Here is a 21,572-nt window from a genome sequence, read left to right on the forward strand (position 1 = left end):
TGAACATTTTCTGATGCTCAGCAAAAGCTGCTTATGGGTTTTGATCTCAACAAAGAATCTGAAATAAATGTCCCTGTGATCTAGGGCTGAATTTTTTTCCCTCCATGCCCATGATAACAATTAAATGATTTTGTGTCCTGATTTCTGGAAAAACAGAGGAAAATAGAAGCTTAACTGCTTGATTTCTAACTCTGGTTCAGTCTAGTTCTAAACTCTTGGTCAAGTTAATTTCTAAACCCAGGCCTGATGGCTCACCTCTACATCCCAAACTAAGTAGGCTGAGCCCTGATCACTGTGAGGTCAAGGCCAGCATAGGACCTGTCTCAAGAAATAAAAGCAAGGGGCTTGAAAGACTCCTCCCACGAGCCAAGAGTTTGTACAAGTTTGATGGCCTCAGTTAGGACCCCCAGCCTCCTGTAAAAGCCAGACATGGTCACACACAGCTGTAAACATAGCCTGGGAAAGGAAGGGGGGGATGCCAAGAATATCTGAAGAACTTGCTGGTCACTAGTCTAGCCAAAGTGGCAAGTTCCAGGTTCAGTGAGAAACACTGTGTTAAAACAAGTAAGATGGAGAAGGGATTCAGAAAGATGTCCGGAATGAGCACCTGACCTCCACATGTACCCTCACACACTCAGATAGGCAGAGCCCCCACACTTGTGCACAAACATCTACACCACCCATACAAAAGCAAAGTAAGTTGTTTTCCACCTCAGTTTTCTCTTCTGAAAAGTGAGGGTATAAATACCACCCTCCCAGGGTGTTTGAAGAGACTGACTACATAGTATCAGGTAAAGCACCTAAACGAGTAACAGATTCATAGCAAGCGTCCACTAAATACTGATTCTTTCTTTGTCTTTTCTTTTTGAGGGGAAAAAGAAATTTACTGGGAGGTTCTTTCAAAGGCCACATTTAGACAGAAGGAATGAGAGTGAGAACGCCCATCAAAGATGGAGGGTGAGTCTTCCACCATAGAACGGCTTGCTTCGTCAACAGGCAGGCATTTACCACTCCTTCCTCTTTCAGGAACTCCCCCGACCTCTGGCTCCAGGCACAATCATGGCTCCAGCGTTCCCTTCCCCCGTGAACTCATACCCAAGTAGGACAACGCAGACATAAATGAACAACAGGGGTCCAAGCCTGAGGGACACATCAGGAGATCCCCAGGGGAGCTCTCATCAGCACCCATCCACAGCTCCCATGCAGGTTCTCTATGCTTCGGATTCTATCCCTGCATGCTGAACCACTTGCTGAAGAATTTATCTGTCTAGTTAAGATGGAAATAGCCCAGAGGGAAGAACCACATTCTTCTCACTTCCTCCCAGAGATGTGCTCTGGATGGTGCTGGGGTAAGTCACCCTCAAGCTCTCCTCTCTAGTCCTGCCTTGAGACCTAATGGTTCTGCATCTGAGATGCATTGTTAGGCTCATCCTTTGGCCAGCTAGGATCTAATTATTAATTAATTAATAATTAGCTAATTATTAATTAACTGGGAAAAATTCAAGTTACCTAGAAGAACATATCCACTGAGACATCCCTGAAATATAAGATTATATACATCTAAGTAGTTGTATAAATATACACATATAGATAAACACATCCATAAGCCTTCATTGAAACAGTTAACACCCTCCAGATAGTACCGGTAGGGCACAGTTAACATTATTTCCTGTCCTAAACATCGCCCCCCTCTCCACTTGTCCTTCATTTTCACAGTGGCACTTGTGACAGGCCAGTGTTCCCGAAGTGCGAAGTCCATTCTCGGCTATTCAATGTTGCTCTGCCGCTGTGCCCATCAAGAATGGCGATTAGCTCTCCTGCAAGCAATTTTAACATCCATCAAATTGATAATGGCAAGAAACAAATTGGAGCTTTTCAGTGTTTTACTTAAATGTGCTTGCTAATTCCTTATTACTCTCTATATTTCTGGAAACGATTTCTATACATAAACCAAGCTGAAAAGAAAAGTGCTCCTTGCTGCAAAAATAAAAGAACTAGCGCAAGCTGCCTGCCACCCTGGGGATAATCGCAACCACATTAAAATGCAGCCAGCAGCTCATCTTTCTTCTTTCCCCTCTATAAGTCAGTAAATTAATTCCTTTATAGATATGAACGTCAATATTCTATTTTTGTAAAAGTGCCTTTTTCAATTACTTCCTGGGAAAAACAGAGTTACTATGGCAATGTCTGAATTTTGCTCTCTACAGCTTTAGACTGCCACTGTTTTACAAACGGAAAGCTATAATTTAGCTCAATTCATTTTAAGAAAGGTATATGGAGAACGCCCACACATTCTCACCGTCTGTGGCAGCAATCTGGGGTGTGTGTGTGTGTGTGTGTGTGTGTGTGTGTGCAAAGATTCTGTTTCCTGTGTCTATAAAATATGGCGGCGGTGGAGGAAAAGATCTTTTCTGAGGTGAAGCTTTTGTTAACATGCCTCAGCCACAGAGGATATTAAATGAAGGGTTGATGAAAATGAAGCTGGGCATCTTCCTGTGACTGTCCTCCAAGGCTACTCCGATTACTGATGGTGTTGAATACATGACAGGGGTGAATTAGTGAAGGGGTTTTGTGGGCTCGTGGCCCACAGAGACTCTCAGAGCCCCTGTCACAGGGTATGTCGTGTGACGTATTCCATCAGGACAGCAGCCACCTTCTCAGCCCACACCACCATCATTTGTAGTTCCCAGTCCCTAGATAAGAGGAATTCCTACAGCCTGCTTTGCTGGGGAGACATCTAAGCAATTCCCTCTGGAGAGTCCATCTGAACACTCTTATGTTGGATCACTGAGTGGGCCTGTGACACCAACCACCAGCACAGATACAGGAGTAGCATCAAAAAAAAAAAAAATGGATTGCTTCTCCCACCTGGACATGGATGGATGGGCTTTAACAATCTGCTCCCTTTGAAACAGCAGTTTTTCATCACTAATGTCTTTCAACTGAACTTTAGACTGACTCCACCTACACAGGACCCAGCACTCTGTCTATCAGGGTAAGGGCTTTAGGGCCAACATTCCATGTGGAAATGCCTCTCTTGGAGAGACCTTCCACCTCAGAAGCCTTCCTGCAAGTGTTCTTAATCTGGAGCCATGAGGATATGTGGAATCTTGCCATTCATAATCGAAGCAGCCACATCTCTTTCAAGCACCCCTGAATCCAAAAACTGAGCATGGACCAGGCCACAACTTCTGAATAAACAATATGAAATTGAATTAGTATAAGCTACAGTGTATGATCCCCAACAAAATGCACCTAGGATTCAACTTTCAAAAAGAAATGCATCAAACCATTTGTTTGAAAGCACAGGTTAACACTCAGTCAAAGACAAGCACAAAACTGGAAACCAGGAGCACCAGAGAACAAACTTGCAATAGAAAGGAACATATTTATATTTGAAATCAGCTTTTGCAGAAATTTGATAGTATTTTATTTCTATGGTTATATGGGGCAAAGGAGAACTGTCTTCAGCTTAAGGTTGGAGTCAACGGTGGAAGAATCTCAAGTCGCTTAAGAAAAGGAACATGATGGAAATTTTATTAGGCATAAAAGTTAATGAAGTAGAAATAAAGAAATAGCAGGATTGATTGAACCAAAAACTGTTTATCTGAAAAGGCCAGTGGGTTTTGTTTCTAGGCAAAATGAAGGAAATAGATTCTGCTTTGTCTCCCCTCGTCAACATAGCTACAAGTGTTGGATGGCTGAACAAAACAATTATCTGAGGATCTTGAAAATACTTGGGATTGGGGGGAAGAATAAAATCCTAGGTAGCACCTAAAGATGATGTATACACCATCTTTCTTTCCATCCACAACCCCATCCTAGTATCAAGCAGCGTGAACCCAGAAATGGATACTGGCATGAACAGAGAAAGATCTGGAAGGAATCCACAGTTCACAGTGAGAAGCAAGAAACAGGCGTCCAGACTGCCGTTGGCACTCTAAACTCTCCAGGGACTGCTCAGAAGAGCTGTGTCTCACAGGTGAGGTCAACTCCCATTGCTTTTTCTCTCTATCTCCAACCACTTGTTCCTAGATTTCTCTGGGCAGTCATGGGAAATGTGGAGCAAAGTGGAGTAAATGAGCTCCCAAACTGCTGTCTGGATGACTGGAAAGCGGGAGCTTCATGAAACCAGAGCGCATTGTGGAGATTACAGAGAGACGGACCCAGAAGACCAGCCCCACAGCGATTCATAACCTCAAACAGCATTGCCATCAAAACACCAGAAAAGCATTCTCATGAAACTACAATTGAGCCAGAGGCCCGCTACCGCGGCCTTTTCAACATCACACAAGAAATGAGCATCAGTACTAATAAGTATTTGAACAAATAATGAACAAAAACACCATTTACGACAACAGCAACAAAAATTATCTATCAAGTTAATAGTTTTCTAACATGCAAATTTTTAATGAAAAAGGTCAAAATCTAAACTGAAGGATATAATAGAGCAAAAGGAAGGCTGTGCCATTTTGATACATTGGAAAAGCTCACATAATAGAGAAAATTAATTACCCAGTTACCCCATATGCAATTCCAAACAGACTCACAATAAGATAGAATTTTGCACAGTTTCTAAATTTCATATTTAAAAGTAAAGGGACAAGAATAGCCAAAATTTGTAGGAAGAGGAGAAGAAACGGGAAGAGTGGTGACCTTGCTAGATCTGTGTGGAAAGCCTTGAGGGAAACACAAGAGGGAAGCACCCTTTACAGCAGAGCAAAGCAGGCAAAGTGGTGGCCACTTGTCCCAGGATTTCCCAGCAAGATCCAATGTGGAAAACCCATTACATGTGATCATGCCTCAAGGCATAGGGTCATCGGTTCTAGAAGGCTCTTCCTCTTCAGATCTGCCAAGAACTTGGACTTTCTGAGGCCACTCAACAAGAGAGCGATGGAGAGACACAGCCCGTCCTCATTGTCACTGTTCTCCACTCCAGAAGCTCTGCTCTCCTGTCCTCATATGTGGTACACACTCCATAACTTGGCTGATTAAAAAGAACTTGCTTTACGCTACTAGGAATTATTATTAATAATAATTGTAATAATTCAAATTGTACGGTATTCATACTGGGACTATAAAGACAATGGGACCAGATACAAGGTCCAGAAATAGATTTATTTATAGACAAGACCCAGATCATATAGAAGACATGGCATAATAGATCAGTAGCTTCTGGTTTACAGAGGTCAACAAATAATATTACAAATGGCTTCGCATATTTAAAAAACTTCGATTTCTTTCTTGTATCACATACAATTTTTTCTAAATTAACTAGGCCTTCAATAAAAAAAATGAAAGCTTTAATGCTTGCAGAAAAATGTTGACTTTGACATAGACAATGACTTCTACAATAGGAAAAGCAAAATCAAAGATAAAAACACTGGGGAACTTGACTGTACAATCCTTAAGTGCTTTTGCATGACCACATTAGAAGACAGGATACAGACTAAGAGGAAGCATTTGCAACACAGCAAAAAGTTAAGACCAGAGTACAGAACTGTCCCCGTGAATTAATAAAGCTCCCACCCCAAACCTGCTGGGTATGGAAGTCGATGATGACTGACTAAGTTGGTACAGCAGTTGTACCCAGCACTTCAAAAACAAACAAATAAACAAAACAAAATAACAAGACTGACTCCTAGCCTTAGGGAAGTTAGTTTGAGAGGTGAGCCAGGCAGTGTGGCTTATGAAGGACCAAATGGCTTTTCTCCCCATCTCCCTTCCCTTGCTAGGGTTCTGCCCCATGACTGTTGTCCAAAGGAAGGAGATATTCTACCAAGAAGGAGCATCACACGGTTTAAACACTGACGAACACTTTTTCATGTGGAGGGTATTTGAAATCATTCTTAATAGCTTCAAAAACCCAAAGCTGTTGCCAAAAATAGACCCGTGCTATCTGAATTCCAAAGGGCTGTTGTGTAAGGGAAACGGAATAGAGAGAAGAGGGATTCTGAACATAATCTGTTCTCTCATCCAGGCTGCTTTTAGGACGATGACATTCTTAAAATTGCGAGCAGGGAAACCTACTCTGGTTACCTTGGTGATAAACTGCGGGTAAAATTACACATAATTGCAGCTGATGTCACATCTGCCATATTGTCTCCAAGACTACAGATTGTCTCCAAATAACTGTAATGCTCTGTGTACTGAAACCCCACTATGTAGGGGGAAAAAAAAGCTTAATACTGCGGCTAGTCTTTCTAAATCTAGCTAATAAACCATCCGTGGTCTCCCGGGGACTTGGGGTAATTACAGAGATAAATGGGCATCGAAAGTGCCTCTATTTTAACCTATTCTAGACACACAAACATAATTTGGAAACGCTAATAGTTTGTATCATGACATATCAGAAAATTTCTTTCTAGAATACATTTCACCTAGAATGCTGGGGGGTAGGTAGCAAACTGAGAAATGTTTGCATAAGTATTCTGCATAGAAAACAACTGATAACTACAGCTAACTGTTGCCCAGGGTAACCCGCAGCTTTTATTTTCTGAAGAATACATTGGAAGCAATATTTACTTTTTTTTATTTTTTTATTTTATAAATTGCTCTTGTGATTGGATGTACCATGGAGGGAAGAAGAAATTGTTAGTCCCCCAAACCACTACCATTAAATGGTCAGCCGAAAAGTAATGGTTTCCTAGAATAGATTCCTTGTAGGAAACCTTTCTGAAAGGGCAGATTTCCCTCTGACCTCCTTTCCTTTGCAAAAGCAGCACCCGGTGTGATCTCTGTGGAGCCACTGCCAGCCATTTTACAGCATGCAAAAATCAGGAGAAAGCAGAAATTGATGTATTTCAATCTAGTGAGTTTTCATATTGCCTATGAGACTGCCACAAGTCAGCTGTGGTCAGTGACAGACAGCCTGACATTCTGGCTTCTTGGGGAAGCCTTCTTACATCAAAACACACTCTGAGAACAGGGCCGTGGTGATTCGATTAACAGTCAGGGTCTCTAGAACAGAGTCGGCATCGGTCCCTCAAACCCGGCTTGGAGGTGCAGCTGTACCCCAGGAGCTCGCTTGTTGAGGGGATGGGGGAGGTGTCCTGAGGTCCTGATGCTGCAGCAAGTTGATGGCAAGGCTCCCAGCACTGACCTTGTCATTTTCCACTAAAGTAAAACAGTGCTGGTGGGCCCCGTGCCTGGGCTGATTCGCCTGCCTGACCAATTGGATCTGAATAATAGCATTTTGCGTTTGGGTCCCATTCACCATATAATCCATACAACAGCCCTGGGAGAGGGATCTCATTGAATAATCTCACCTTGGAATATACTGAAATATACTGAAATCAGAAGTGAGAATAATAATCAAAATACGGAAATAAGTCACAAAATGAAAACAGCCCCTCCACCCCTTAGGGTCCTGATTCTTTTGCTGCTGGTAACGTTTATGTAGAAAATTGCAGCTCCCGATGGGAATAGAGATCAAAGAATTCTGTGTAAAGGAAGGTAACTGGCTGTCCTGGACAGGCTTCCTGTCTCATGGTGAAGGACCGAATACTAAGTGTCCCACCTGCCTCAATGACGGCCCTCGTTCCAGGCTCTAATAATGATTTAATGATTTATTCTTGTGCTTCCAATAATTGGTCAGATGTACCTGACCACAAATTTACAATCTAATTATAACAGCTAACCGTATAATTAAGATGGCAGGACTGTTAAGCCCCAGGGTTTGGCATATTATATTTTAATGTTTCTTTGTTTTGCCAAAAATGGAGTTTGGAAGCTCTTGGATCGTTAGTAAACATACAGATGTTGCTGAATAGTTCTTTAGGGTGCCATGACAACCGACTTAATACAGTTTGGGTCTTGTGAAGAAGTGGCCAATAAATAACAAGAAAGTTCTCTAACCGATTTATGCCACTTCAATGGGCCATGTTGGAAATAATTCCCTTGTGATTTGACCCCATGTTGGTTTCCAGGCAACCCATTCCTGATGTGGCTCTAAGCCCCTCTGGGTGGCAGTACAGATAGTCGGGAAATCCACATTCGTACGCTATATGATTTGACTTCTCTAGCATGAGTATCACTTCGTAGAACAAAATTCACGAGTGCTCTAGGAATGAGCCCTTCCGAGAAATACACTGGCAGCATGGAAAAGTACAGAGCTGCAGAGAGGCAAGGCACTCGGTCACTGCAGAGGACAGTGGCTTGGATTTAGTCAAGTTCACAAACTTCTACCATTAAAGGATGGGAAGTATTTAAAGCCCCACATTCGCTAGAACGGCTTGCACTGTAGCTATATGCAGAGCCACTCGGGGGTGGGGGGTTTACCTCTGGTCTATTTTTTCCTGCACTACCACAGCAGAAACACTATCATTGAACATGAAAACCTTTTCTATGTATCCTCTGCAAAGCAAAAGACAGTTGGTTAGTGCAGAAACACACTTCCGAAGCCAACCCAGAAGAGCAGGGGAGCCACCTGCTCGCTGACAGCATGCCTTCTTCATTAGTTCCGTGTTTACCTCTAAGGTAAGCAGGTATGTCTTCGCAGGTCTCCTTAAGGAGACCAAGACTATTGGAGAATGGATGCTCAGAAAGGTTGCCTCTTGAGGGAAAGAAAGTTGTGGGGAATGCTGATGATCCAGTTGGGGCTGATGAGGGGCTACACTGCACAGCCGTCAATCATGAGGGAAGAAGATGCCCACAGGGCTTTTTACATCACAGAACACTGGGTCCTGCTCCCAGAGGCTCTGCTGATTCAGCACATCAGTAGGATTTCCGCCTTTTTTGTTGTTCTTTGTGTTGTGTTTGTTTGATGTTGTTTGTTTGTTGAGTCAGGGTCTCACACGGCAGCCCAGGTTGGTCTGGAGCTCACTAGGTAGCTCAGTTTGGCCTAAAATTCTTTATCCTCCTGCTTTCTGTCCCCCAGTACTGGGATTACATAGTTTGCCACTATGCTAGACACATCTGACTTTTAGCGTAGATTCAAGAGGAGCAGACTTGATCGGCTCAGAAGCCAATCTCCGAAAGCCGTTAGAATAGCCCATGAACTGTTGTGCAAGCCCAAAAGGAAGTTTCTCTTCTGCCTTCACTTAGTGACATCATAAAAACTTGTGCCAAGAGATAAATGCAGGAAATACATCTGCTAGTCCAGTCAGCTAGGGCCTGCAAGGTTTCCAGACACAGAAAGCCATCGCACATTCTAAGAGTGTATTCAAAGTGACTTGAAGACAGATGGGAAAGCTTACAACTCTCATTGGGCACGAGCAAAACAATTGTGATTTTAACGCTCACTATGACTACTAGAAACTGTTAAGTTCCTTCAGAAAACTAAACAAGTAGAAATGGTGTATGATGTTCTAGGGTAGTAGAGTTAAGGACATTCTGTCTCTGTCACCTGTTACCCTGGCTGACGCCCCTCATCAGCTGTGTTTTCTCCCCAAGCAGGGTGCCACCCTTAGACACAGGCAGTGGTGGAGGAAGGTAGAAAGGCCTATGTAGGCACAAACTCTGTCAGGCTACGCACCTCCATGGTTCGGACCCTTCTGCTGGAGATCTGAAAATATATTCTAGACAGATGACATGCTAACAGAATCATTTCATGGTTCACTGTCCGCTCAGCGTGATTTATCTGTATCCGTAGGCACCAGAGGGCCCTATTCAAGAGATTTATGGTCTACCTATATGATTCCATTTTGTCCAGAGGAAATGTGTGCATCGTTGAGAAACAAAGTAATAACATTTATTTTAAGATTATGCCACTTTCCAATTAGAGGCGTTAGAGCTCAAACATATTCGCCACCATTATGTTGCCTGAGTCCCGCCCATTCCCTAAGCCTGTTTACAATTGTTGAAGCAATACCAGGAGGAAGGTGGAAGGAACCCACTCTTACTCCTGGATTGTTGACAAAGCAACCACAGAAGGCAATGCCTGGCCGGTGTGTAGCAGCTTTTTGGTCTCCCTGTCTGGGAAGCTGTATAGCATTGCTTTCCTAGGGCTAAGACTTAGTTGAAATAATACTCCACGTAAAATTCTTTTCTATCTCTTCTCTCACATTTACCATACAAACTCAGCTAAGGGAAGGCTGGTGGATAAGAGCAAAGCAACAAAACTTGCTGTGGTGGTTTGAACGAGAATGGCTCTCATAGGCCCATATATGCGAGTGCCTGGCCCCCAGTTGAGGGAACTGTTTGGGAGGGATTAGGAGGTGTGCCTTGTTGGAGGAGGTATGTCACTGGGGGTGGGCTTTGAGGTGTCAAAAGCCTAACCATTCCTGGTAGCTCCCTCCCTCCCCATGTTTCTCTGCCTCAAAGCTGTTGCCTCAGGATGTAAACTCTCAGATATTGCTACATCACCATGCCTGCTTGTCTGCTACCATGCTCCTCAATGTGACGGCCATGAACCCTAACCCTCTGACACCAGAAGCAAGCCCCTGATAAACTCTTCCACAAGGCTCCTCAGCTGTAGTACCTAGTACAGCAAAGGAGACATAACTAAGAAACTTACCAAAGGTCTAAGTTTGACACAATGGCTACCTGGGAGGTGTGGCTTCCTGGTCAATGGTCCCCTTTCCTGGGGTCGTGATTCCTTCTCTCACGTGGGAGCTCTAAGTCCTGGCCTAGATCACTCTCCTACTACCCTGCAGTAGCTAAAGGGACAGCAAGGGGCGGCCTTTGCAGTGACTCGCCCTGGCAGTGTCAAGGCAGGGCATCAGGGCAGCTGTGTGTCATACCTAAGCTCACTATGGGTTCCAAGGTTGACAGAGGAGCGGACTTCTGTTGCTCTAAGTCTCTTCACTACCAGCGTTCACCAGACTAGCACTGGCTCACTTGTGGATACTGAACAGATGAACTCTAAAGGCAGAGCAAAAATGTGTGCGCTTTTGCACTTTTTAAATTTTTTAACACAACCCCATATAAATATATCCTGTGGTAAAAGCCTTAAGAGAGTCCTTCATGGCAACACATCCTTAATCCCAGCTAGTCCTTCCTCCACTGTCCACTATTAGACACCATTGTCACCACAAAGTACCTGTGAGGAATGACATAGGGCTGAACATAGCTTTTAGTGGCTTTCTGTCAACTTATGACTTATGGACGAGACATGTCATGATTCTAGATGCCTGAAGTCCCCTCCAGATAACTATTTATAATGTCAACACAGAACCCTAAGACCTCCTGTTACTGTACCAGGGTCGTCCATCCGATCCCCACCCCTCAATCCTCACCCCTGACAGACAAGGATGAGCAGGACGCATCACCATGTAGAGCACTGATCTTATAATCACAAGCTGGAGGAAGCCAATGAGCCAGAAAAGCTGGTTTCAGAGCACTAGGGAATCAGAGGTGTTTATTGGCTCTAGGAGATAATCTCCAACAATAACCTTTATCAAATCCACAGACTCAATCTGTCTTCTTACTTGATTCAGAAGTGCTGGGCTCTCCCGACTTCTTGCTTTCTTGGCTTTTAGAATAGCATACCTTTTAGTTCTTGCCTTACCCCAGTGGTCACTCCTTCTCCAACTCCATTCCTGGTTCTCCCTCCAGTCTCATCTCTAGCCCTGAAAGCAATCCCCAGGAGTCCAGCAGCTATTGTTCTAAGTGTCATCTACATTCTCCCAGATTGGGGTCTCCAGTCTAGATGTCTCCATATAACTCTAGACTGTTGTCAGCTGCCTACTCAACGTCTCTGTGTAGCTAACAAATCTCCATGCCCGAGATGGATGCCTGGGGCATCTTACCACCTCTCATCTCTACCACAACCACCTCATTGGTAGTTCCTGTTGTCTGGCTGCTCAAGTATAAGCAATGGAATCACCAGCCCCACCTTCGAATTACAGCTATGATTCAACTCTAGTCTCTGCCCCAGCCTCAGGCTGTGCTTCACCTGACCCCATCATGAAGAGTGTCTTGTCACATCTCTGCGTCACTTTCTCCTTTCCTAACTTCCTGTTGCCCACATCTAGATCGGTTTCCACAGAAGTGACCTGTGTCAGTTTTCTGTTCCAAAGCACAATGGCTTTTCAGTTCATTCCCAGTAACAATCCAAATCACCGCAGTGACGCAGAAGGCCATTCTGCTACACCTTGTCCCCGGCTCTCTGTTTGTCATCTTCTCCCACCGTGCTCCTCGGCATGCCCTGCCATGGCCTCTTTGCTATCATAAACTATGCCACTGTGTTTGTCCCTCAGGGTCTTGTGCTTCCTTTCTCTGTCTTCTCCTTTTCCTCCATCGAGACTTTCCTCTTTGCCTTGTGAGAGAAGCTGTCCCTCAGCTTATACTACCTTAAATTAGACTATAACAAACTCTACCCCATCAGTCACTCCCTGGCTCCCTAGCCTACTTTCTTTCTTGCAGACAGGCATGCTTTTAGTCAGACTTTTCGCCACCATAAAAACCCCCCGAGGGGAAAAAAACTTATCCAAGGAAAGAATTGTTTTGGCTCACATGACCAGAGGTGTCATAGTCCGTGACTTCCTTGTGCCATTGCTTGCAGGCCGGTGTTGAGGCAGATCCTCACACCAGAAGCATGAGGCAGAGTAAAGAAGACAAGATCTCCTTCAAAGGCATGCTCCAAGGCACCTGCTTCCTCCAACCAGGCCCCAACTAAAAGACCATTGGTGAAATCAGAGCCCTTTTGTCTGATGTAACCTCTTCTCTTTCCAGACCCTCCATCAGTGAAATCTAGCCCTTCAACATGTGAGCCTTTGGGGGGACATTCATATCTGAGCCACAAGAGGCATTTATCAACACTTAGCATATCATAATATACTTATCTATTTGTTTTATTGTTTCTCAGCATCTTCCTCTAGAATTTAAGCTCCAGAGAGCAAGGATTTAGTGTGGTTCACTGTGTGCCTGATACAGTAGTATCATGACCATAGGACATGCTCAACAAATGCCTGTCAAATGATTGAATAAATTAGTCCTGGCACCAGTTTACAGTCCGTTTGTAAGTAGGTCACCATTCACACACACACTCTTGGAGAACTATAGAGTTTTAATTAGGAAATGCTCGCATTTTGCCAAACTCATTTGGCAAACTCTATTCCCCAGGGGTCACTCTTTCCTTACTTGCAATTTTTTGCCAGTACATTGATTTTTTTAAAAAAAAAAAATCCTTTTCAGTTAGAGAACATAGGATTATCAAGCCAACGAACTATTTCTCTGCTGAGAGATGTATTTAGTTCCAGTTGGGTATTTTTCTTTTCTTTTTTAATAGACACCGAAGTGCTAATCTGCAAACTTTGGAAGGAAGGAGACAAAAGGTAGAGCCAAGAAGACCCAGGCCCATGCACTGTCAGCAAAGCAAAGACACTAGAAGGGGAGCCCTCTGCCAGATCACATGGGCCACCAAGGCAAGCTCAACACCAAGCTGAGGAGAACAGCGAGTTCCCCAACATTCTCTTTTCCTAGCCTTAGGATTGGTACCAGGAGTCAAAAAGCATGAGAATAATCTGCTCCTCCCTGATGCCTAGCTTCTCCTCGGCTTCCATAGCAGAGGTTCTGAGTCTTTTCAGGGCACAAGTTACATTCTCTACAGTTGCTGCAACTAAGCAGTAAAAACATTACAATGGCTTAGAACAACAGAAACGTGTCTCACTGATCTGGAGGAGGCCAGAGGCCCAAAGTTCTCCAAGCGTCCTCAAAGGCATTCGCCTGCCGAAGCCTTCAAGAAAAAAATGCCTTCCCATGCTTCCTCTGGCTTCTGGTGACCCTGTCTTCCTTGGCTTTCAGAGTGACCCTCTTCCTTCTGCCTGTGTCTCTGATCATATCCAAATGAACCCCTTTGCATAAGGACACAAGTTACACTGAATGAGAGCCCAGCCTAATCACCTCATCTCAGCTTGATTACTTCTATAAAGAGCTTATTTCCAAATCCGTCCACATTCTAAAGTATAGGAGCTTAGAGCTTCGACCTATCTGGTTTGGGGGTGTGTAGCCAGTTGAGTCCATAACCATCAACATGGACAATTTGCTAGAACTCTTTTTCTACTTGTATAATGCCAGCTCACGCCACTCAACCTTCTCCACTCTCATTTCTCAATGCGCCATGTAGGGTGGGCATTGTACAGGCAGGCACAAGCGTTTGCAGGGCTGACCCTAGCTATATAGAGTACCAACAGTGGTCTAACAGTAGTTTTAGGTAAGGATTTATACTCCATGCTAGTCTTAGTGAGCACTGGTTTTCTTTTCAGGATTATATCCGAGTGTGAACATCCCTTACCATATGGTAGTTTGAAGGCAGCCTCTGCCTTCCTCCTTGCTTAGAAGCCCTGAAGCACATTTCCCTTTCACCATCCCTCTAGCCCTGGTCCTACTCTCTTGTGCTCTTTTATGGCCCCTGGCAGTGGGCAGAGGCTTTATCCATGTGTTCCGTGCCTGGCTATCCTTCCTCCCAGCCAAGAAATCTGAACCCATCAGGAACACCCTAGCTCCCCATTCTGCCCTCTTACCCTGGCCTGGGTTTCTGCTTCCTCTTACCAATGCTTTTGACCTTTCAGGCTAAGCTAGAGAAAAGCAATTCCCTCTGGGAGAGAAAATGGGTACAAAATGACTCAATTTTTGAGTCCTTGGTCTTGGATCTGGGACTTCTGATACTGTCCCCTTACCTGAGGATGCAAAAAAAAAAAAATCTAGAATCCTGGAAAAAAGTTGAACCTTCCAAGGGGCAGGAAAGGCTGCCAAGGCAGAACATATAACTCATCAGTTAAGCAGAAGGCCACCATACACTTGACAAGCAAGTCCCTTCTAAAGATGACAGCATCTCCATCCAGGGTAGACACAGTGAAAGTTGGGTCGCAGAGCATGCCTGCTTCCTGCTGCAGGTAGCTCCTGCCACAGTGCCCAAGTGTGGGCACAGGGACAGTGGTTGGCATATCTCCCACAGTGTGTCTGCTAACTCCAAAAGAAGGTGATGACAGATATTAATGGTGAAATTCCTTGATACAGAAGTGTTATGTAAGAAGTAAAAATTTATTAAGTATCTGTCTTCATCTTCTCTTAATTCCCAATGTAATCATCAATCAATTAGCTGAACTTTCAAATGATTGATCTCATGGGTGGCCCTCCATGAAGGGGAGCTTTCAATTCCTCAGCTACCAGGGAAAGAAAATTCCTTTCAGGGTGACTATTCCCTGGAGACCTTTGCTTTAGTAACACCCAGGGAAAGAAAATTCCTTTCAGGGTGACTATTCCCGGAGACCTTTGCTTTAGTAACACCCAGCAGAAACTGAAAGAGCATCTACCATGAGTCATTCTTACCACTTCACACCCGTTCCCTTGCCTATTCCGCCATTCTGCCAATCCATGAAGGCATTTGTAACTATTCCTTCCCATGAGCCCCTGCTTTCTCTAGAGTTGAGAAGAAGCCAGTGTTCTTGGACTCTTTGGTGCTATTTTGAGCTCTGTTTCCTTGCTGATCCTCTTTGCCCATCCCTCCATCATTTCGGAGCTAAGTCAGATTTAGCCTAAGTGGATGGTGCCAACATAATGGAAGCAGGGGTAATGAGGGAGAAAGCACAGATAACACTGTACGTCAACGCTCTGCAGCTCCGGCCTCTCCTTTTTCCCAGGGTAAGCGTCTTGCTCAGCCTGGATGGGGACTGGGAGTCCCTGAAGACCTGCTCAGGCTTTGCCACCTGATCCCCAAAAGAAATGTTGCAAAACCGAATTCTCCCTGTCTGCCAGGACTCAGAGGGGCAGCAAGCTGTACCTCCACAGGAACTAATGGCCCCAGCTGCTCAGTTCAAATTAGAATAGAATTTGGAAACGGTTTCATAGAGTGGAAGTCTTCTGGGGCATGCCTGCCAGGGGCATCCAGCCACTGGGTTCCCAAGGAAATGGAGTGTTAAGTCTTGGGCACAGGGGATATTCCAAAGGCAGACTAGGGGCATGCACCCAGGGCATCCTGAAGGATGCTAACTAAAACTGGGGTGTGAAATGTCATCCGAAAGAAAGACTCATAAAGGATAATTGTTTTCTATGGGAGTATATCAAAACTTTCTGCCAGTAGGTAGTTTATAAATGCTAAACGACGGTAGTTCTCCTGATACTTCTTGCTTTATGAGTGAAGTTTGGATTGTGAAGGTTCATTGCTTAAAAGGCCAATAATGAAGTAACTCGGGCTGCTGAAGAGAAACCAAAACTCCCTGGGGCAAACCCATCCTTGCTGTGCCATTAAACACCCACTACCCCTGCTCATTACATTTCAAGAATAAGAGTTTAGTTTTAATTTCTTTCCCTTGTATTTTGTGACCTTAAGGGAAAATGTCCTGTGGCAATTCTGTAATAGTAAGGCAATTATTGGTGACTCAGGGATCCCCACTGCCTCTGCATCCTCTCACAGCTGTGCAGTGAATGAGGACCACTGGCTCTGCATCCCCTCAGAGCTGTGCAGCAGGAGAGGACCACTGTGTCTGCATCCTCTCACAGCTGTGCAGTGAATGAGGACCACTGCCTCTGCATCCTCTCACAGCTGTGCATCAGGAGAGGAGAAGACCACTGCCTCTGCATCCTCTCACAGCTGTGCAGAGAGGACCACTGCCTCTGCATCCTCTCACAGCTGTGCAGTGAATGAGGACCACTGTGTCCCATGTTAGAATGATCTGATTTGTGCATTTAGAAAATCAGGATCTAAAGGACTTTGTAAAGTCTTTTAGCAAAATAAAAAGCCAGCCCTAGGACTCTCTTTTGGGACAAGAGCCAGTTACAGACCCCGAATCTCTGAGGAAAACCTTCAGGCAGTCTCACAACTGATTCCAAGGGTGAGTTGCCCACCTGAACCCCACCAGCAACAGTGTTCAAGCCATCCGAGAGGACCCAGACCCTGGATTCTCTATGTCTGTTTTCCCTTCCCTTTTTCCCCTTCTACCCAGGACTCTGCATGCTTCACTTTTACCAGTGAACGGTAAAAGTTGGGAACAGAAGAAAAGGCATTCCTCAAAGCCAAACCAAATCTTTTCATTTTTGTACCTCATCCAACTGACTTTTCAAGAATAAAGTTGAAGGTGTCATAAGACAGAAGACGTGAACATTTCTAAATTCTCAGTGGGCTGGGCTCTAGAGCATTTTTGTAATGGGAGCATAGAACTTAAGAGAATATTTTCCCACATAAGCATAATGTTCTAGCGGAGACTAAGTCCTCAGCCTAGGCTGTAAAACTTTATTTAGCCACAAAAATCTAATAACATGCCCGAAGTAGAAAATGCTGGTTATTATATGGCTTCTTCCTGAATAGATGCTTAAAAATACTGTTTTCATAAGAAAAATGCCTTCTAGCTCAGGATGCCAGAAACAGGCTTTGATTTCCCCCAGCACCCAGAGTAAGCTTTCCGGCTGAAGAAATAATAGGAAAAACTAGAAAACAAAAGGCAGCAGGAGGGAAGATGCTGGCTATCCCAGAAATAGCGCTGGCCTGGCAGATACCAGTTTGCTATGAGTGTGCCATGAGCAGAAACTTCTGGTGCAAAGACTGCTGTTCTGAAGCATCTCCCTGTTCTTACATAACACGTCCCAGAGATCTTCGGTTCAAGCTCTTCCATGCTCTAAATTAGGAAGTAAGAGGCAGTTTGAAGGGGAGCTTGACAAGCAGACGGGTTTCTGGGTTGGGGGTCAGAAAATGATGAGTGCTTAGAGATGTCCTGTGTGTCACCAGACACCCCTGTGATGACACTCTGTCTAGTCCTCAATTCCTTGACTGGCATAATCACCGGTGCTAACAACTTCTGACTTTTAGGTTGCTAACATCAGCTTAAAATCTGGAATAGGGACGGGAAGCTACACTTAAGCTTCTTAAAGGCTGAACCTCTGCCCTATCTGTCTCTGTGCACTCTGGAGCCATTGCCGCTTGGGTAAAACCGGGGAGGGTTTAACATTTCAGTGTGCTAGCAAAATACATGGGCTTTAGAGTCAGGCTCCTCAGATTCACATCCTTTTTTCCTCCCTATGTGCAGAAAAGGGACCAGCTGCAGAACCTCTGCGGGCTTTCAGTCACCTGACCCAGAAAAGGACTGGTGACATCATCCACCTCCCAGGGTCACTGTGCGGCTCACATGCAAGCGGGTGAACACACAGAATGCCAGGCCCGCCACATAGTTATTAGCAGCATTTGGAAGGTCTCAGCTGCTCAAATTCTTCATCATTGTTTCTCCTATTTCCTTCTTCTCGCCCATTAGCTAAATGTTTGGGGCTTTTGCCTTCAAATTAGTTTCACGGGGAATACGGTGACCAGGAAAGCTGGTTAATGCGTTGGGCTGAATTGTGACTTGAGACTATGACCTCAATTAGAAGCAGGGTCTTCGCAGCTATGGCAATGGCGGCTCGACTGTTGCCCTAGAGATGTGTTCATCCTGCATTGGGATCCCGTGCCTCTGGAAGAGATGGAGAGGAAGACACAGTGCAGAGGGATATGGAGGAGAAGATAGAAGGCTCGGGTCCTCCAAAAGCTACCAGAAGCAGCTTCCCAGGAGGCTCTGGAGGGAGCACAGCTCTGCCTTGTGCTCCTTGGACTTGTGGCCTGAAGGACCAAGACAGTATAAGTCTCGATTGTTCAGACCCATCGAATTTCTGGTAATCTAGTGTGGCAACCCTGGGACACGCAGCCGGTTGGGAACAGCAATTCTGGAACACCTGGATTTAGTGATGGACGTACGAAGCAGAGGCTATCACATGTTCTCCTCTCCTGGGCACTGCAGGCAGAGCTCTCTTCGGGAAAGGCAATCACCAGCTCTGGAGATCGAAATGATCAAGCCAGTTTCTTCTAGGAGTCTTGGGGGTTTTGTTTTCTTTTCTTTTTCCTTCTTTCTACGGAGACTAAAGTGGAAACATGATGTGCATCTCGAGACACTGAGCAAAGTCACCCTCCGTTGGGCCCCCAGAAAATAAATGTACAGTGTGGTTCTCCATGCTTGTTCAGTACGCCCACACAGTAGTCCACACAGGTCTCCATTGCCTTCCTGAACCCACTTGCAGTGGACAAAGGGGACCATTAACTAGAGACTCTGAGCTAAAGAAAGATGTGTGGTTACCACGAGACCAACGTAACTGTACATTTCCCTTAACCCTACTGATTCATGAAATTATGACTGTGAAACAGATTCCCCTCTAAAGTGAAATATATATGTTTCATGTATGTAACTATATTCATATCATAAACATGTAGATATGTATACATACATCTATATAAACCTTCCAAACCTTTGGAAATTTAATAGCATCTTCAAGGAAGAGACATGTAAGACTGGAATCTACAGATGCTCAGAGAAATGGTTTCATTCTCTTCCTCTCCTCTAACTCCAGAAAAGAAAAAGAGCAGCAGACAGCGCCAGCAGTCAGGGGGTGACTTTTTTTTTTGGAGCAAAGGCGTTAGACAAGATGACACATGCTGACAGATTCAGCAAATAGTGGATGCTGGGCCGATCAGCAGATAATTTCCGTGTGTTTGCCTCGTAGGGAGAACTGTGAGTCACGCTATTTCAAAGACAGGTCACGATTGCTGTTTGTCATCTTGTACCGCAAAGGTCAAGAGAGAGGAGAAGACAGATGGAAGGCGCATGGAACCAGACCAAACACATCCACACAGGGCCTGCTGCATGGTTCCCACAGTGCCCAGGACCTGTGTAATTACTGCCTGGACTGACATCTGAGGCTTTCACCTCCTAGGTAACCAGGCGGTCACCAACTCACAATTCCTTTGTGACTTCTGAAAGCCACTTCTTCCGTGACTCAGCCAAGCTTTGCTTCTCTTCCCCCACCGCCAGTGTAATTCCAGGAATAAAGTAACTGCACGGAAGAGGCCAGTAGGGGAATCCAAGGAAAGAAGCCATGAGTTTTCTAGAGCCCAGGCTATCGTGGCATGGATAACTGCTTAGTTAAAGAAAGTTCCAGTACACCGAAAATACATTCAAATGGGGGGGGGGGGAATGAAGCCAAATAGAATCAAGAATTTTTGTCAGTAATGTTATTTGCAGGGAAGGGAGGGAAGGGCAGGGTGCGGGGACCTCCTCCCATGAAAAAAAAAGTCAACAATTCAACGGGATTTTTAAAATATGTAAATGGGAGTTAAGTGAGGTGACACAGAGATGCTTGCTGCCAAGGCTGACAACAAGCCCTTGGGATCTGACTGATGAAAGTTTTTCTTTGACCTCTTCACACACACTCTCTCCCATGCCCTCCCAATAAATAAATAAATAAATGTAATTTCCCCATCCTCCATCAAAGAGCTCTTCTAAGGAAATGATACATTTTAGCACTCGAATAAGTGTACAGGTTCACACAGCTTGAACCAACCCATAACCCTTCGAAGAGAACTGTGCAATTCAGATAATTCTTAAAGAAATCACTGGGTGAATATAAATCCATAGAGTTCTCCCAGGGTTTAGGAAGAAAACAACTGTACAGTTTGAGCAAGTAGGCTGTACTGTGTCCTTTTCTTCCTGCCCAAGAATGTCAAACCAGACCATGGGAGTTGCAACAACGGCAAAGGTTGAGTCCAGATAACTGCACGGAGAATCTGCCGAACTATCTGACAATATCTGATTCATCATCTGAACAGGAAGAAGGAAGCAGAGAGGCAGGAAGTTTCAGGGAAACAGCCTCAGCCTATGCTGGGGTAAAGACCAACTTCTTCAGCTGCCCTTGTTCTCTGAGCCGTTCTGCATCAAGATAGAAAGAGGGCATTTGGTCATCTCGCTCTAGATCTGAAGCCTTCTCCCCAGATGCAAGAGGGGAATGGGGTGCTGGGATAGGGGCAATCAGAGAGCAGAGGCTGTGGGCACGGAAATTAGCTAAAATCTAAGAGTCTATTGAATCAAATGTGTGTGCACTCGTGCGCATGCTGACACACACATTCACATACCTTCTGAGCTGACTTGAATTCATGCTGACACACACATCCACACACCTTCTGAGCTGGACTTGAATTTATCAGCTTGGGTGATTTTTGAACAGTGGATATGTACACAAATGCATACTTTTTAGACAGAAAAGAATAAATACACCCATGTAGATGTTCTCTTATTGAAAATGCATATATCTCACTAAGCACGTTCTTCGGGAAACTGTGTTGTTCCAGTGAGCAAGCCCTTATAACATACCAAAACGCACAGAGAAATCCTCGCTGACCTCATTTCTCATTTTCTGACCTGCTACTGCTCCCTGGGCTGCCACTGGCTCCTGCAATCCTCGCATCCCCTTGAACGCTCACCAGACTATTAATTCAAAAGCCAGGAGCTTCATCCGCTCCACCGGTCACCACCACTTGGCTTTGTGTTTTGGGAAAGGCCAGAAGACCATCCTGACTTGAGTGAGGATCTGTGGGAGGATTGGTTGTTGGTTTGTTCACAACTGGATTAGGTCTAAGGCGATAATATTATGATGATGAACGCTCGAGAGCCCCATCTGCATATAAATAGACCTAATCAGAAATGCAAATGGAAGTCTCCAGAAATGTGTAAAGGCTGCAGATAGCAGTGCCTTTGTGTGGGTGAGGACAGGTCAACACATGAATTGTGACTCCATCCAATGCCCAGAGTCTTCCTTTGAAAGATTATCTATCAGTCTGCACCCAGGCTGGGCTGGGTTTCCCATCCTTTGACCTTCCTAACATAGCTCAGTTCGGCTCA

The 21,572-nt window shown here is 44.8% G+C and overlaps 1 protein-coding gene across 1 annotated transcript in view; it reads right to left on the reverse strand.

Moving 5' to 3' along the window:
• The window catches only part of Myo3b (myosin IIIB), a 283,171-nt gene that overhangs the window by 230,642 nt on the left and 30,957 nt on the right, over window positions 1-21,572 (reverse strand). The window lies entirely within an intron of this gene.

This window comes from Chionomys nivalis, chromosome 22, assembly GCF_950005125.1.
Source record: "Chionomys nivalis chromosome 22, mChiNiv1.1, whole genome shotgun sequence".
In the NCBI taxonomy this organism is placed as follows: domain Eukaryota; kingdom Metazoa; phylum Chordata; class Mammalia; order Rodentia; family Cricetidae; genus Chionomys; species Chionomys nivalis.